The sequence below is a fragment of the Canis lupus genome, chromosome 1, assembly GCF_048164855.1.
Source record: "Canis lupus baileyi chromosome 1, mCanLup2.hap1, whole genome shotgun sequence".
NCBI lineage: Eukaryota > Metazoa > Chordata > Mammalia > Carnivora > Canidae > Canis > Canis lupus.
This window is the reverse complement of record NC_132838.1, coordinates 103,365,353-103,383,817: the sequence shown is the minus strand read 5'-3', so window position 1 is coordinate 103,383,817 and position 18,465 is coordinate 103,365,353.

Here is an 18,465-nt window from a genome sequence, read left to right as displayed (position 1 = left end):
CATTTTTGGTTTTGCTTCCCTTGCCTTCATAGATGTATCTTGCAAGAAGTTGCTGTGTCCAAGTTCAAAAAGGGTGTTGCCTGTGTTCTCCTCCAGGATTTTGATGGATTCTTGTCTCACATTTTGGTCTTTCATCCATTCTGAGTTTATCTTTGTGTATGGTGGAAGAGAATGGTCTAGTTTCACTCTTCTGCACGTGGCTGTCCAATTTTCCTAGCACCGTTTATTGAAGAGACTGTCCTTTTTCCAGTGGGTAGTCTTTCCTGCTTTCTCGAATATTAGTTGACCATTGAGTTGAGGGCCCATTTCTGTATTCTCTTTTCTGTTCCATTGATCTATGTGTCTGTTTTTGTGCCAGTACCACACTGTCTTGATGACCGCAGCTTTGTAGTACAACCTGAAATCCGGCATTGTGATGCCTCCTACTCTGGTTTCTTTTTTAATATTCCCCTGGCTATTCGGGGTTTTTTCTGATTCCACACAAATCTTAAGATGATTTGTTCCAACTCTCTGAAAAAAGTTCATGGTATTTTGATAGGGATTGCATTAAATGTGTAAATTGCCCTGGGTAGCATGGACATTTTCACAATATTAATTCTTCCAATCCATGAGCATGGAATATTTCTCCATCTCTTTGTGTCTTCCTCAATTTCTTTCAGAAGTGTTCTGTAGTTTTTAGGGTATAGATCCTTTACCTCTTTGGTTAGGTTTATTCCTAGGTATCTTACGCTTTTGGTTGCAATTGTAAATGGGATCGGCTCCTTAATTTCTCTTTCTTCAGTCTCATTGTTAGTGTAGAGAAGTGCCACTGATTTCAGGGCATTGCTTTTGTATCCTGCCACACTGCCAAATTGCTGTATGAATTCTAGAGATCTTGGGGTGGAGGCTTTTGGGTTTTCTATGTAGAGTATCATGTCATCGGCGAAGAGGGAGAGTTTGACTTCTTCTTTGTCAATTTGAATGCCTTTTATTTCTTTTTGTTGCCTGATTACTGAGGCTACGACTTCTAGTACTACGTTGAATAGCAGTGGTGAGAGTGAACATCCCTGTCTTGTTCCTGATCTTAGGGGAAAGGTTCCCAGTGTTTCCCCATTGAGAATGATATTTGCTGTGAGCTTTTTGTAGATGGCTTTTAAGATGCTGAGAAATGTTCCCTCTATCCCTACACTCTGAAGAGTTTTGATCAGGAATGGATGCTGTATTTTGTCAAATGCTTTCTGTGCATTTATTGAGAGGATCATATGGTTCTTGTTTTATCTCTTGTTGATATGATCAATCATATTGATTGCTTTACGAGTGTGGAACCAGCCTTGCATCCCGGGGAAAAATCTCACTTGGTGATGGTGAATAATCTTCTTAATGTACTGTTGGATTGTATCGGCTAGTGTCTTGTTAAGAATTTTTGTATTTGTGTTCATCAGGAATTTTGATCTATAATTCTCCTTTTCGGTGGGGTCTTTGTCTGGTTTTGGAGTTAATGTGATGCTGGCCTCATAAAATGAACTTGGAAGTATTCCATGTCCTTCTGTCTTTTGGAAGAGTTAGTAGAATAGGTATGGTTTCTTCTTTAAACATTTGATAGGATTCCCTTGAGAAGCCATCTGCCCTGGACTTTAGTGTCTTGGAAGGTTTTTGATGAGTATTTTATTTTCCTCCATGGTTATAGGCCTGTTCAGGTTTTCTATTTCTTCCTGTTTCCTGTTTGGTAATTTGTGTACCTATTCAGTCCCTGTTTTGAGGATTATTTCTTTGGGCTTCTCTTTATTTTATAGGATCCCCATTAATATATCTTGCAGAGCAGGTTTGTTGTCAAAATTCTTTCAGTTTCTGCCTATCTTGGAAGCTCTTTATCTCTTCTTCTATTCCAAATGACAGCCTTGCTGGATACGGTATTCTTGGCTGCATGTTCTCGTTTAGTACCCTGAATATATCCTGCCAGCCCTTTCTGGCCTGCCAGGTGTCTGCAGAGAGGTCTGCTGTTAATCTGATAATCCCCACATATAAGTTAAGAATTTCTTGTCTCTCGCTGCTTTAAAGATTTTTCTTTATCTTTGGAATTTATAAGTTTCACTATTAAATGTCGAGGTGTTGAACAGTTTTTGTTGATTTCTTGGGGTGTCCTATCTCTTGCATCTGAATGCCTGTTTCCCTCCCCCAAATCAGGGAAGTTCTCAGCTATGATTTGTTCAAATACACTTTCTGTTCTTCTGTCCCTTTCGGCACCCTCTGGAACCCCAATTAAACCTAGATTTTTCCTTTTGAAGCTGTCATTTATTTCCCTTAACCTTTCCTCATGGTCTTTTAATTGTTTTTCTCTTTTTACCTCAGCTTCCTTCCTTGCCATCAACTTGTCTTCTATGTTGCTCACTCTTCCACCTCATTAGCCCTAATCATTAGGACATCCAGTTTGGATTGCATCTCATTTAATTGATTTTTAATTTCAGTCTGGTTAGATCTCAATTCTGCAGTAGCAAAGTCTCTAGAGTGTTATGCTTTTTTCCAGAGCCACTGTAGCTTTAAAACTGTGCTTCTGAATTGGCTTTCTGACATTGAATTGTAATCCAAATTCTGTAATTGTGTGGCAGAGAGTACTGTTTCTGATTCTTTCTTTTGTGGTGAATTTTTCCTTCTAGTCATTTTTCTCAGTGCACAGTGGCTATATAAGTGGGCTGAGTCAAGAATATGAACCACGACCTAAGTAAATTTCACCCTAGATTATTCTTACGAGGTCAGAGACCAGAAAATAAAAATGAAGATCAGAACCAAATAAAACAAAAGGACCACGAAGGTGAAAAACAAATTTTAAAACAAGTAGTAAAAAATAAAAGGCCAAAAATCCCAAAGAAGAAGAAAAAAAGAAAAAGAAAAAAGGGGGGACTGGGAGATGATGGTGGTGAAAGTTGTAGTGCAGGGAGAATGTAGTATACCTGAGGGGTCATAGAGGGTGATCCTCTTGGTTCTGAGTGTACTACGTTCTGTATGTTAGAAGATACTCAGTCCCAAATTTATATAAATCAGCAATACTTGTAGAAAGTCCTAACATTGACCACCAAAACATAAATGAAACAAAAGAAGGGGGCAGAATAGGAATGAAGAGAGAATATAATCTCACAGAATGAACCAGCATGGTATACCACTTGGTTATGGGTGCATGCTGGTCATGTTTTCTGCCATTATAGAACAAAATGAGGCAGAGAAAACAAAAAACCATATCTTGTATATCTCCCAAAATTAAATTGAGTATGTTGAAGGGAATCTAGAAGTGGAAAATATATGTAAGACATGTAATTGTAGAAATATGAAAGTCAAAAAGGAAGAAACTTAAAAATGAAGAGGTGGTGGGGATCCCTGGGTGGCTCAGCAGTTTAGTGCCTGCCTTTGGCCCAGGGCGTGATCCTGGAGACCCGGAATCGAATCCCGCATTGGGCTCCCGGCATGGAGTCTGCTTTTCCCTCTGCCTGGGTCTCTGCCTCTCTCTCTCTCTCTCTTTCTCTCCCATGAATAAATAAATAAAATCTTAAAAAAAAGAAGAGGTGGTAAAATATTGTAGTTAAGGTGGAAAAAGAAAAAATATTGGAAATTTTTAGTCTGATATAAAAACAAGTTGTACTGGAAAAGGGAAAAAAATTTTAAAGTGGGGGGTACCCTCTAGTTCTAAATAGTATAAACCCCTGGAGTTCCCCTGGAGCTTTCCAGTGCTACTTGGTCAAGAAATTGCTCTTCCCCTGTTCTTCTAGCTGGTCTTCTGGGAGAGGGGTCTGCTGTGCTGATTCTCAGGTGTCTTTGCCTGGGTGGAGATGCCCCGCCCCCTGCCGGGTGCCTGGCTCAGTGTGAGCTTCATCCTGTGAGGTCTTTGTTTCCTGGTGACCCTGCACAGGTGAAACAAGGTGAAACAAGGAGGAAAAACAACAATAGTGGCAGCCAGATTTCCAGCTCTAGACTCAGTTCCCCACTAGTAACTAATGCAATCTCCCAGTCTCCAATGACCTAGATGCTCCAGAGGCTGGCTTGGGTGTGCTGATCTGCACAGCTTGGGGGCGCCTAGCAGCAGGAGAGTTCTCTCTGTCCGGTGCCCTCCTCACTTCCACCTGTCCCAGGTGGAGTGCAGGATTGTGGGCTTTGTCTGCTTGTCACCCTGGGATCCAGGGTCCTGTGCTTTTGGAATCGCATCCCTGGGACACATGGCTCCCGAAAGCAGCAGGGCACAGACACCTCCATATGGAGTTACCCACCTAACCAACTGGCTTCTCCCAAATGCCCCGCTGGCTGTGCGCTCCAGCCCTTTAGGGAGGTCGGTCCACCGAATGTGGTGCACTTTCCCCCCGGGGTGCACTTCCTCTATTAGTGACTCTGGGAAACTGGAGCCTTCACTGCCCCTAATCTGTCTGCCTGATTTCCCTGCTAAGCACTTTTCCTTCTGGAGAAAAATCCGGTGCAGATTTTTAAAGTTCCCACTTCTCTGGGGCTGGGCTTTCCTGTCCTGGACTGACAGTGGCTTTTGCCTGGCTCCCTGTGGTGCCCCTCCCCCCTTGATTCTTTTTTATTTTATTTTTTTCTGCCTTCCTACCTTGCTAGAAGTGAAAACCCTTCTCTCTGTAGTGTTCGGGCTGTTCTCTCTTTAAATCTCAGGTCAAATTAGTAGGTGTTCAGGATGTTTTGAAAGTTATCTAGGTAAGTTGGTGGGACCAGGTGAGTTGAGGACCCCTACTCTTCCACCATCTTGCCCCAATCCAGAGTTAGGAGTCTTAAAAAAAACAAGTTAATTAAAATCTGTTTTTATATCTACATCACCATTGATCTATCCACTTCAATCCATTTCCTTGTTTCATTAGGCTTTGTTAAAAATGTATTCTATTCCTGAAAGATGTTCATCTCCTGAACAACTTTTTTTTTTTATAACACTATGAGGTTCTTTACAAAGGCTTCCTGGTTTCAAACATATGGATATTAACCCAACTGCATAACATTTACTATTCATTGTATTTTCTGAATTGTAGAAGCTAATACTACTTAGATTATTTGTATGAAACCTTATAATTAGCTTTGGTCCATATTTTGTTTTTCCTTCCCTTTTATTTTGTTTGCCTTTTTGATATTCTTTTTTATTTTAAATTTAATTTGTCACATATATTACATCATTCGTTTCAAATGTAGATTTCATAATTCATCAGATGCATATAACTCCCAGTGCTCATCACATTGTGTGCCCTTATTAATGCCCATCACCCGGTCACTGCATACCCCCATCCCCTCCCCTCCAGCAACCCTTAATATGTTTCCCAGAATGAAAGGTCTATAACAGTTTATCTTCCTCTCTATAATTTTTTCCCTTTCAATTTTTCCTCCTTCCATTTTGGTCCTTGCACTATTTCTTATATTCTGCAAATGAGTGAAACCATATAATAATTGTCTTTCTCCAAATGACTTATTTCACTTAGCATAACTTAGATTTTCATATAAAAAAATGAGGTAACAAGCGTTCACGCTTTCCTAGTTTGTGTGTTCTCTCCATGTATAATTCTACCGAACTTCTCTGTTCCTGGAGGTTTCAAATCCACACATATAGACCCCCTCAGTTCAGGCTCAGTCATATAGTGGAGACAGAGGTTGTCTTTTCATAAAAAATAAAATGATTAGCTATCCCTACCTGAACCCTCACCATATTGCTAGCATTTGTGTTCAAACATTGAGATGATGATGAAGCCCCCAAGCTGTGCCCAGACCCTCCTGTCACCTGCCTACCCACATGCCACAAAAACAGCTGCACTCCTATTGAGGTACAGACAGACCACGCCTCTCTCTGCCTCTCTCTCTACTCAGAAAGATGTAGATATCCCTCCATATACACCTGATTAAGAGTGTATATTTATTATATCAGCAATTTTAGAAATATTCATGGTTATATATGTCCATATATAATCTATGAATGCATAATACATATACATATATATCCGTGTGTGTGTGTGTGTGTGTGTGTGTGTGCGTATGTATCTACAGCCATTCCTCCTCATGTTCATAAGCCTCATCCCACAGGTTTTCACATGTTTGTAACTGCTCTACTTGCCTAGATCCACATTATAAGCAATGAATCATGGTTTTTTTTTAAAGATTTTATTTATTTATTCATTCATTCATTCATTCATTCATGGAAGACACAGAGAGAGAGAGAGAGAGAGGCAGAGACATAGGCAGAGGGAGAAGCAGGCTCCACGCAGGAAGCCAGATGTGGGACTTGATCCCAGGATCCCGGGATCACGCCCGGAGCCAAAGGCAGACACTCAACCACTGAGCCACCCAGGCATCCCAATAATGATGTTTACATGATCCAATTACTGCATATCACCTTAGGGGATACATTTGAAAATATTTGATATAGATGTATGTATACAGATCTATGTACCTATCTATGTATCATTGTATCCATGGATCTATGTTTTGGGCCGATGGGATCAAGGCAGATCAGGAGGCACCGACAAAATAGCAGTGGACCCCCCCACCTTGTTGCCCCCACCTCAGAACTTTCCCATCACCAGCAGACTGCCCAAGGACACGTCATCGGGGGAGACTGGACCTATGCAGAAAACCTGAACCATACTTTACCTTTACCCACACCCCATATAAGGGCATGGGCAGTTGTTGCCCCATGCCAATTTCACCAGTAATATGCCTAATGCCCATCATCCCATATAGACATACAACCCCTTACCCCTCCCCCCTTAAGAAGCCCATTTGCACTTCCCTGGGTGGGACTTCCCCAGCCCACGACTTCCCCGCTCTCTCCCTCCTCTGCAGGCTGCAGAACCTCACCCAGGAGCTCATCCCATTAAAAGCCTGATTAGACCAACTTTTGCCTGACCTCTTTATTTCATTTCACTACCGATCGTATTAAACCTGACATTTGGTGCCAAAACCCGGAAGGAGATGGAGGCCCCACACTGGTGGGGAGCCTCTCTCCTCTCATCATCAGGACCTTAACTGAACCCAGCACCTGGAAATGCTGGGTAAGTTCCCTGATTCTGTGCCTCCATCTGGGTGGTCCTGCCTGAAGCCACGGCCACACCAGGGCAACTCCACCGAGCCACTGGGTGGCTCTCCATCGGTCCCTGGGGATCAGGAAGTCCTCATCCTCATGGTGATCTCCACTTCTGTCTGTGACCCTGAGCTGCAAATGGGGATGCCTGTTTTCAGTCTCTGGGTTACCCGGCAGGAATCATGGGAACTGCCTAATCCAAATTCGACCCCGAAACTCCGTTGGGTTGTCTACCGGCCAATTTCAAAACTCTGGGTCTTTCCCAGGACTTAAAAAGGTGCCACCTTATTCATTACTGTATGGTGGCCTGGCCCCAATATTGCCTAGACAATCAGTCTCAATGGCCCCCTGGGGTACTTTTGACTACCAAATTCTCACAGACTTGGACAATCTCTGTAGACGCCACGGCAAGTGGACCGAGGTCCCATACATGCAGGCTTTCTGGGACCTCCGCTCTCACCCCTTCCTCTGCTCCCATTGTTCTACCACCCAGGTCCTTTTGGCGCGGGCTTTGTTCCCTCCCTCCCTTCTACCTATTGCCTCAGCTCCAAAAGCCCCTGAAACCTTTCCCCCTTCCCCTCTCTCGGAGTCTCCTGAGACCTTGGTCTGTCCACCTACTAAGGGAATGCCAGTCCTCCCCCCTCCCTATCCGAAACCTCCGCCCCCTCTCCTTCTCCTCCTGCCTCCCAACCACACATCTCTTTACCCGTTTCTGACCCCCAACCTTCATCCCTTACCTTTCCTCCAATCTCCATGTGCGCAAGATCTCACAAGGTCTCCTCTTCCCCTGACGTGGTCTGCCCCCTGTGAGAGGTGTCGTGGTGGGAGCTGAAGGGGTTGCTCAGGTCCACACTCCTTTCTCACTCCAGGACCTTTCCCAAATTGAAAAACTGCTGGGCTCTTATGTTACTAACCCAGGAAACTGTATCAAGGAATTCCAATATTTGGCCCAGGCATATGACTTGACTTGGCATGATTTGCACATTGTCCAGACCACAACCCTTACACCAGAGGAGAGGAAACATATTCAGGCTGCTGCCTGAGAACACGCTGACCAGGTCCATTTAACCGATGCTGCTATGCGCTATGCCGGCTGGTGCTCAGGCAGTTCCCGCTGTGGATCCTGGATGGGATTATCAGGCTGGCCAGGATGGCCACCGGTGCCACGACCACATGGTCCATTGTCTCATTGCTGGCATACAGGGGGCCTCTAACAAGGCCGTCAACTATGATAAACTCTGGGAAGTCATTCAGAACCCAGATGAAAACCCTGCAGTTTTCCTTAATAGGCTCACTGAGGCTTTAAGACAATATACTCACCTGGACTCTACCTCCCCAGCTGGGGCTACCGTCTTGCAACACATTTTATCTCTCAGTCCTCCCCCGATATCCATAAAAAATTAAAGAAGGCCAAGGAGGGTCCTCAAACTCCCATTCCTGACCTGGTGAAAATGGCATTTAAAATCTTTAACAGGGCAGCCGGGTGGCTCAGAGGTTTAGCACTGCCTTCAGTCCAGAGCCTGATCCCGGAGAACTGGGATCGAGTCCCATGTCAGGCTCCCTGCATGGAGCCTGCTCCTCCCTCTGCCTGTATCTCTGCCCCCCCCCCTCTCTCTCTCTCTCTCTCTCTCTCTCTCCCTCTGTGTGTGTGTGTGTGTGTGTGTCTATGAATAAATAAATAAGATCTTTAAAAAATAAAGTTTTTAACACCGAGAGGAAATGGCTAAACTTAAGAGGCAGTCTAGACTCCAGCCGAATGTCCTACTCCAAACACAAGCCTTGGTAGCAGCCCTGGGGCTGGCTGTCTCCAGGAGCCAAGAGAAAGGGGAAATCAACCGCACTCTGCCTGGGGCTTGCTTCAAATGCGGAACCAAGGGACACTGGGCCTGTCAATGTCCCAATCCCAAGTTGCCAACACAGCCATGTCCTCAATGTCAAATGATGGGCCACTGGAAATCTGACTGCCCCGGTGTCCGAGGATCCTCGGTGCCTCCATGTGGAGGAAACCCCGAGCTGATAAGTCCAGCCTTCCAATTACTTGGATTGAACGATGACTGATGGGGCCCAGACTCGGACACTCCCCTAACTAGGCTGAGCCCCAGGTCATGCTTCAGGTAGCAGATAAGTCCATATCTTTCCTGTTGGACATGGGGGCTACCTCTCCAGTAGCAGTGATGTGAATTGATGGCACCTCCTCTATTCCACAGACTACACCACTCCTCTCTTCCAGCCTGGATGGGTTCCCCTTCTTACATTCCTTCCTTATAATTCCTTCCTGCCCAGCTCCTCTCCTCAGCCGGGATATCCTACACAAACTCAAGGCCACCATTTCATCTTTCTCCGTCACCCACTGTTTCTACTCACCTCCTCTTCATTGAAAATCCTGACATCTATCAACTTCTTCTCATCTAAATCCTGCTACCCTCCTACCTACCCCTTCTACTAACTCAGAACCCTCCCATTCCTGTCCTCAACTCCTGGAGGAGCTGACTCCTCCACATCCAGGACTTTCTGATCAACCCCTCCCTAACTCTGACCGAATAGTCTTTGTGCATGGTAGTTCTATCATCGCCCCAGATGGCCAAAGACATGCAGCATATGCCGTCGTTACCCTAGACACCATCCTAGAGGCAGTTCCCCTCCCCTCGGGACAAGCTATCATAAGGCAGAACTTACAGCTCTCACCAGGGCTCTTCACCTGTCCAAAGGGCAATGAGTTACCATATACACTGACTCCAAATATGCCTCCCTCATCACACATACACATTCTTTCCTCTGGCAAGAGTGAGGGTTTCTTACAACCAAGGGAACCCCCATAATCAATGGGCCTCTCATTTCAAAACTACTAGAGGCCCTCAGTGTTCCCACTGAAGTAGCCATTGTCCACTGTCGTGGACACCAATCCTCCAAGGACCCAGTGTCCCAGGGCAACAACAAAGCCAACTCCACTGCCCAAGCCACTGCCTTAGGCTCCTCACCAGCTCCCCTCCTCTTCCTCAACACACCACATTCCCCTTTCTGCACAGACGAGGAAACTCAGACACTAAAAAGAATGGGAGGAATAACCGGAGGAAAAGGCTGGATCTTCATTCAAAAGAAACTCGCTCATTTGGGGAATATAAAAAATAGTGAAAGGGAATAAAGGGGAAAGGAGAAAAAATGAGTGGGAAATATCAGAAAGTGAAACAGAACATGAGAGACTCCTAACTCTGGGAAATGAACTAGGGGTGGTGGAAGGGGAGGTGGGTGGTGGTGGGGTGGGGGTGACTGGGTGATGGGCACTGAGGGGGGCACTTGATGGGATGAGCACTGGGTGTTATTCTATATGTTGGCAAATTGAACACCAACAAAAAATAAATTTATTTTTAAAAAAGGAAGAGAAGAATCCAAACTATTCCCTAAATCCTCTCTGCACTCATAGAGCTCTTCTCTCCTCATCAGTTGATACCTGGTAGGGTTTTCCAGAAATATCATCAGATTGAGTGAGCTCAGGCATGTTTGAACTGAGAAGCAGGTGGTGAGCTTCTACACTGGCTCCAAGAAAATACTGATTTTTTTTCAAGTTGTCACTCATGGATTTGCCCACTTCTTTGGTATAAACACTCCGGTCATGACCAACACAAGGTGTCATGTGAATGTGCCATGTGCCCAGGGGGATGTCATAGATTTACCATCTTTCACAAGTAAGTGTGATCCAGCTGCTGCACACCTCATTGGTGACCTCGATGTGCACATATGCTTCCTTCTGTTTTAAAGGCCCTGGTATAGGGACACGGATGCATCTAGGCTGTCAGGGAGGGAACTGGCCTAAGGGGCAAAGCCTGTGGTCTCCCCCCTGTCGGCCTCCTGTCCCAGGCTATGGCTGGAATCCTCTGGGGCCTCGGCCTGGCATCTCACCCGGAGCACTGCCAACGGTCCACAAATGGCAGACGGAGGGGCAGCCACGGCCACTCGGGGCGGTCAGTGTGAGTTGGTCCCACTCGGGTACATCCCAGAACCTCAGCCACGTGTGTGCGTGTGTTCATGTGCGTGTGTTTTCCTTCTGTGGGACCCATCAGCAGGCCCCTGGACTCTTAATGGTCCCTGGCTATTCAGGAAGCAACAGATTTTAGCTGTCAGCCTGTCACAGATCTTCCCTCAGCCGGGTCACCTCTCTTCCCTGCCAAGGGTCACTTGAGGAAACCTCATCCTGGCTGTTCAATGACCCAGGATGACCCATGCATACAATAAACATATCTCTGCCTCCCCCCCAAAAAAAATAAATAAATAAAGGCCCTGGTATTTTCCACCTCAGTGTAATGTTACAGTTTCATGACCACTGTACTGCTGAATTCCTACAGTAACCACAAGATAGGCAAAAGTATATAATGGCAAAATCAATTATTGGAGAAAATATTGTGTACTTTGACTCACAGGACATTACTTACAGGAGTATAAATTATTCCAGTGAATTCAGGAAGTAGATCAGAATCACCTGATTAAAGGAAAGGATACAGCTCTGGCCCATGACTCCATACCTACAGGAAACTGTGTGCATGTTCATGCTGACACCTGCATGAGGATTCTGACAATGGCTCACTTTGTGTAGGCAAAACCAACGAATAATATGAAAATTAATGAATGCTTGTGTTATGTGTATGTAATACAATATTTTATGGCAGAAATAGTACAAACTAAAACTACAAGCCATCATACAGATCAAATTGGGACATCACAGTGAAAAAATGAAGGGAAATTTTGTGAAACATGGGTGTAGAGTTATTCCATCACATAGGTAAGTTCAAAAATAGAAACATTTTCAGTTTAAGCAGGTGAAGTTATATTAAGCCTCTAAATAAAGCAAGGAAAGAGTCCCATGGCATCCCTTTGATGGCAGACCATAAGGTGTTGTTGGGAGGTATTGTTCAGGATGGAAACCCCCCACTGGAGCACTGGCAATGTTCTCAGTGAAGCTCCTCTGTCAACACAGGGTAAGAGGTGTAGTTCCTGATAAAGAACACGTTTCTGTCTGTAACCTCCATCTATTCTGCAGACACCTTAGTGAGATGGAGCTGCAGGGGGATGGAGCAGACAGTCTGCACTAGACTCTCAGTATTAACCCAAGACACCCTAGCTCTGATACAGACAGAAGACAAGTGCATCCACTCCTTCCCAATCAGGGGAGCCCCCAACACAGCCCAGAGTGTATGCTGCTCTGCCCATCTGCTAGCTCAGGAAGAATCCAGACTCCATACTCCAGGGAGGGAGACCCCACAGACCCAAGGAAGGCACAGGACCTGCCCACAGTGGGTGCTACCTGATGACCCCAGGCAACCTGGACTCCTCACACAGACCAGTAGGAACTCCTGGGGTCCTCTGGGAGTCACTCTATTCTGCCCTTAAAGATAGCTAATATCCCTGCACTTTGGAAATTAAAGCAATGGACTTCTCAATAATCCAGGAATGAAATGAGAAAACCAAAATGGAAATGAGAGAATGTTTACACTGAAGGATAATGTAAATGTTACACATCATACCTGTAAAATGGGAAAATTAAGAACCAAGAACAAAATTATTAGAAAAGAAAAAGCCTAAAGTATTAATGACATATCCCATTATATCATAAATTTAGACAAAAATATCAAATTACTTCAAATGAAGGTAGAAGGAAGAAAATAATGAGATAGCTACCACGAGGATAAAAAAAATTGAGAAAAATCAATGAAAAAGGATGTTCATTTTTTAAAACCCTGGTTACTTTTATAAATCATAGTCATAACAGTGAAGAGTGAGGACACATTTCGCCATTATCAGGAATTCATCACATTCTACAGTACTTAAATTTTTAAGAGAACATTGTGAACAATTTTATGTTGAAATATGAGAATATGTAGATTAAACAGTCAAAATCCTAAAATAGAAGCTGTCAAAGTGATGAAGGAGAAGTAGAAAATATGTGTCACTTCACGCATACATTAAATGCATTGACTCTGATAAAAAAATGCCCTCTCTGATCAAAAACTGAAGGATGTAGAAACAAAACAGAGAACAGAATTGCTGCCAGGGCTGGGGATGTGGAAATGGGAGGCCATGGTCAAGATTATACATAGATGAACAAGTTTTAAACTGTTACAAGAGCACAAGTTCTGGGGATCTGATGTATCTATAGCATGGTGACCACAGCTCATAACACTGTATCATATTCTTGACAGAACGTAAAGACTGCTAACTCTGGGAAACGAACTAGGGGTGGTAGAAGGGGAGGAGGGCGGGGGGTGGGAGTGAATGGGTGACGGGCACTGGGTGTTATTCTGTATGTTAGTAAATTGAACACCAATAAAAAAAAAAAAAAGAAAGGAGATCTTAAGTGTTCTTATCACTTACAAGAAAGGCAACTATGTTGTGGGATGGAAGTGTGTGCTAAGGCCATGGGGACAATCATTTTGTAATACATAAATGTGTCTGTTGAGGAGGCTTCACTGACAGTTTCTTCCAAACACTTGTGCACTTAGAAACACACACACTCACACACACACACACATTCTTCCCAATGCATACACACATTATGCACACATGCATACACACCATGCGTACACTCAAACACACACGCATAAACACACACATATACACATATCAAAATTACACAAATCTTGGAATTCGGCCTGAGATTAAGAGAGAACAGCTGGAATGCTACAGTGAGAAGAGTTCGCTCTTCTATCAAGGTAGGAAGACAAAAAAAATAAAGAAAGAAAGAAATAAAAAGCATCCAAGGGGGAGGGGCCCCGTGAGGAGCCAGACTAAGGCCCTGTGGTGAGTGTCCCCAGGACAGGAAAGCCCCGTCTCAGAGAAGCAGGAGCTTCACCAATCTTCCGGGATGGAAAGGCGCTCGCAGGGAGTTGGAGCAGGATCCCAGGAGGGGCGGGGATGCCCTCAGGCTCCCAGGGGCACTAACAGAGGACCTGCGCCCGGGGGAGAGTGTGCCACACCCCGAGGCCCAGCTCCCTAAAGGGCTGCAGCGCCCGGCGGGGCCCCGGGAGCAGCTCCGGCAGCGGCTCAGGCAGCGGCTCTGCACCGAGGGGGCTGTGCAGCCCCGGGAGTGTCATTCCAGTGGCGCAGGCCCTGGAGCCAGGGCGCTGGAGGACACAGCCCAGGATCCGGCACTCCCCCCGGGACAGGCAGAGGCCGGGAGGGCCCAGGACAGCCAGGACGCTCCTGCCGCTGGGTGGCCCCGAGTTGTGCAGATCAGCGGCCCCGCCCCGGAGCCTCCAGGCCCCTGCAGACTGAGAGCTGCGGTAGTTCCTGCGGGAGCTGACTCCAGGGCTGGAGAGCTGGCCGCCGCCACTGTTGTTGTTCCTCCTGGGGCCTCACAGGATAAACAACCTCCACTGAGCCTCACAGTGGCCTCACAGGATAAACAGGATAAACTCCTCCCACTGAGCTGGGCACCAGGCAGGGGGCTGAGCAACTCCCTCAGGTGCTCACACCTGAGACTCAGCACAGCAAGCCCCTCCCCCAGAAGACCAGCTAGACAGACAGGGGGAAAACAAATTATTGACCAAGCAGCACTGGAAAGCTCCAGGGGAAGTCGAGTGTATAGAATACAGTATATAGAATCAGAGGATACTCCCCCTTATTTTTTGTTTTCTGATTGCTCCCCCCCCTTTTTTTTCCACTTTTTTTTTCTTCTTTTCTTTTTTCTCTTCTCTCTTTTTCTCCTTTTCCTAGTACAACTTGTTTTTGGCCACTCTGCACTGAGCAAAATGACTAGAAGGAAAAACTCACCTCAAAAGAAAGAATCAGAAACAGTCCTCTCTCCCATAGAGTTACAAAATTTGGATTACAATTCAATGTCAGAAATCCAGTTCAGAAGCACAATTATAAAGCTACTGGTGGCTCTAGAAAAAAGCATAGAGGACTCAAGGGAGTTCATGACTGCAGAATTTAGATCCAATCAGGCAGAAATTAAAACTCAATTAAATGAGATGCAATCCAAACTAGAGGTCCTAATGACGAGGGTTAACAAGGTAGAAGAACAAGTGAGTGACATAGAAGACAAGTTGATGGCAAGGAGGGAAACTGAGGAAAAAGGAGAAAAACAATTAAAAGATCATAAGGATAGGTTAAGGGAAATAAATGACAGCCTCAGAAGGAAAAATCTACGTTTAATTGGGGTTCCTGAGGGTGCCAAAAAGGACAGAGGTCCAGAATATGCATTTGAACAAATCATAGCTGAAAACTTTCCTAATCTGGGAAAGGAAACAGGCATTCAGATCCAGGAAATAGAGAGATCCCCCACTAAAATCAATAAAAACCGCTCAACACCTCGACATTTAATAGTGAAGCTTGCAAATTCCAAAGATAAAGAGAGGATCCTTAAAGCAGCAAGAGACAAGAAATCTCTAACTTTTATGGGGAGAAATATTAGATTAACAGCAGACCTCTCCACAGAGACCTGGCAGGCCAGAAAGGGCTGGCAGGCTATATTCAGGGTCCTAAATGAGAAGAACCTGCAGCCAAGAATACTTTATCCAGCAAGGCTCTCATTCAGACTAGAAGGAGAGATAAAGAGCTTCCAAGATAGGCAGAAACTGAAAGAATATGTGACCATGAAGCCAGCTCTGCAAGAAATACTAAGGGGGATTCTGTAATAGAAAGAGGAAGTCCAAGGGAACAATCCACAAAAACGGTCTGAATAGGTATCATGATGACACTAAATACATATCTTTCAATAGTAACTCTGAACGTGAATGGGCTTAATGACCCCATCAAAAGGTGCAGGGTTTCAGATTGGATAAAAAAGCAAGACCCATCTATTTGCTGCCTACAAGAGACTCATTTTAGACATAAGGACACCTACAGCCTGAAAATAAAAGGTTGGAGAACCATGTACCATTAAAATGGTCCTCAAAAGAAAGCAGGGGTAGCCATCCTTATATCAGATAAACTAAAGTTTATCTTGAAGACTGTAGTAAGAGATGAAGAGGGACACTATATCATACTTAAAGGATCTATCCAACAAGAGGACCTAACAATGCTGAATATTTATGCCCCTAATGTGGGAGCTGCCAAGTATATCAATCAATTAATAACCAAAGTTAAGACATACTTAGATAATAATACACTTATCCTTGGTGACTTGAACGTAGCACTTTCTACAGTCGACAGGTATTCTAAGCACAACACCTCCAAAGAAACAAGAGCTTTAAATGATACACTGGACCAGATGGATTTCACAGATATTTACAGAACTATACATCCAAACGCAACTGAATGCACATTCTTCTCAAGTGCACATGGAACTTTCTCCAGAATAGATCACATACTGGGTCACAAATCAGGTCTTAACAGATTCCAAAAGATTGGGATCATCCCCTTCATATTTTTGAAGATACAGTATTCACATACATGAATTTGTGCAATCACATGTCCTTGAAATACACAAAGCATCAGGTTGTACATAAGTGGAGATTCAAACTGATATTTCCATAAGATTATAAGATTTACAAATCTATTAATAACAGGGTAAGTGTACAGAAATTGATTTTTATACAGTAAATGCTTAATTGAATGTGTACAAATATCAGAAAGCTTTTCATTAATTATGTTACATAAATATGCACAGAGTAATAATATGTGATACTTATATATAAAATGAGGGACCATGCAAATAATATGGTGTCACACAGGTAGCAACCAGGAGGGAATGCACATCTTATGGCTCATATTGTTCCTGAAATGTTAAGCATTTATTAAGCAAAAATAGAAGAACCTCCAATTACTTCCCAATTGCTCTCCTACGCAGTGTGTCCCCTGAGGAAGCAGCAATGTAATTAGCAATGAGCAATAGGAATATATCATGAAGGAATCTGATGATTGCATGAAGGGGTCAAAATAGTAAGACATGCAATATTGGTTTCAATTTTTTTTTAATTTATTTTTTTATTGGTGTTCAATTTACTAACATACAGAATAACACCCAGTGCCCGTCACCCATTCACTCCCACCCCCCACCCTCCTCCCCTTCTACCACCCCTAGTTCGTTTCCCAGAGTTAGCAGTCTTTATGTTCTGTCTCCCTTTCTGATATTTCCCACACATTTCTTCTCCCGTCCCTTATTTTCCCTTTCACTATTATTTATATTCCCCAAATGAATGAGAACATATAATGTTTGTCCTTCTCTGACTGACTTACTTCACTCAGCATAATACCCTCCAGTTCCATCCACGTTGAAGCAAATGGTGGGTATTTGTCATTTCTAATAGCTGAGTAATATTCCATTGTATACATAAACCACATCTTCTTTATCCATTCATCTTTCGTTGGACACCGAGGCTCCTTCCACAGTTTGGCTATCGTGGCCATTGCTGCTAGAAACATCGGGGTGCAGGTGTCCCGGCGTTTCATTGCATTTGTATCTTTGGGGTAAATCCCCAACAGTGCAATTGCTGGGTCGTAGGGCAGGTATATTTTTAACTGTTTGAGGAACCTCCACACAGTTTTCCAGAGTGGCTGCACCAGTTCACATTCCCACCAACAGTGTAAGAGGGTTCCCTTTTCTCCGCATCCTCTCCAACATTTGTGGTTTCCTGCCTTGTTAATTTTCCCCATTCTCACTGGTGTGAGGTGGTATCTCATTGTAGTTTTCATTTGTATTTCCCTGATGGCAAGTGATGCAGAGCATTTTCTCATATGCATGTTGGCCATGTCTATGTCTTCCTCTGTGAGATTTCTGTTCATGTCTTTTGCCCATTTCATGATTGGATTGTTTGTTTCTTTGGTGTTGAGTTTAATAAGTTCTTTATAGATCTTGGAAACTAGCCCTTTATCTGATATGTCATTTGCAAATATCTTCTCCCATTCTGTAGGTTGTCTTTGAGTTTTGTTGACTGTATCCTTTGCTGTGCAAAAGCTTCTTATCTTGATGAAGTCCCAATAGTTCATTTTTGCTTTTGTTTCTTTTGCCTTCATGGATGTATCTTGCAAGAAGTTACTATGGCCGAGTTCAAAAAGGGTGTTGCCTGTGTTCTTCTCTAGGATTTTGATGGAATCTTGTCTCACATTTAGATCTTTCATCCATTTTGAGTTTATCTTTGTGTATGGTGAAAGAGAGTGGTCTAGTTTCATTCTTCTGCATGTGGATGTCCAATTTTCCCAGCACCATTTATTGAAGAGACTGTCTTTCTTCCAATGGATAGTCTTTCCTCCTTTATCGAATATTAGTTGCCCATAAAGTTCAGGGTCCACTTCTGGATTCTCTATTCTGTTCCACTGATCTATGTGTCTGTTTTTGTGCCAGTACCACACTGTCTTGATGACCACAGCTTTGTAGTACAACCTGAAATCTGGCATTGTGATGCCCCCAGATATGGTTTTCTTTTTTAAAATTCCCCTGGCTATTCGGGGTCTTTTCTGATTCCACACAAATCTTAAAATAATTTGTTCTAACTCTCTGAAGA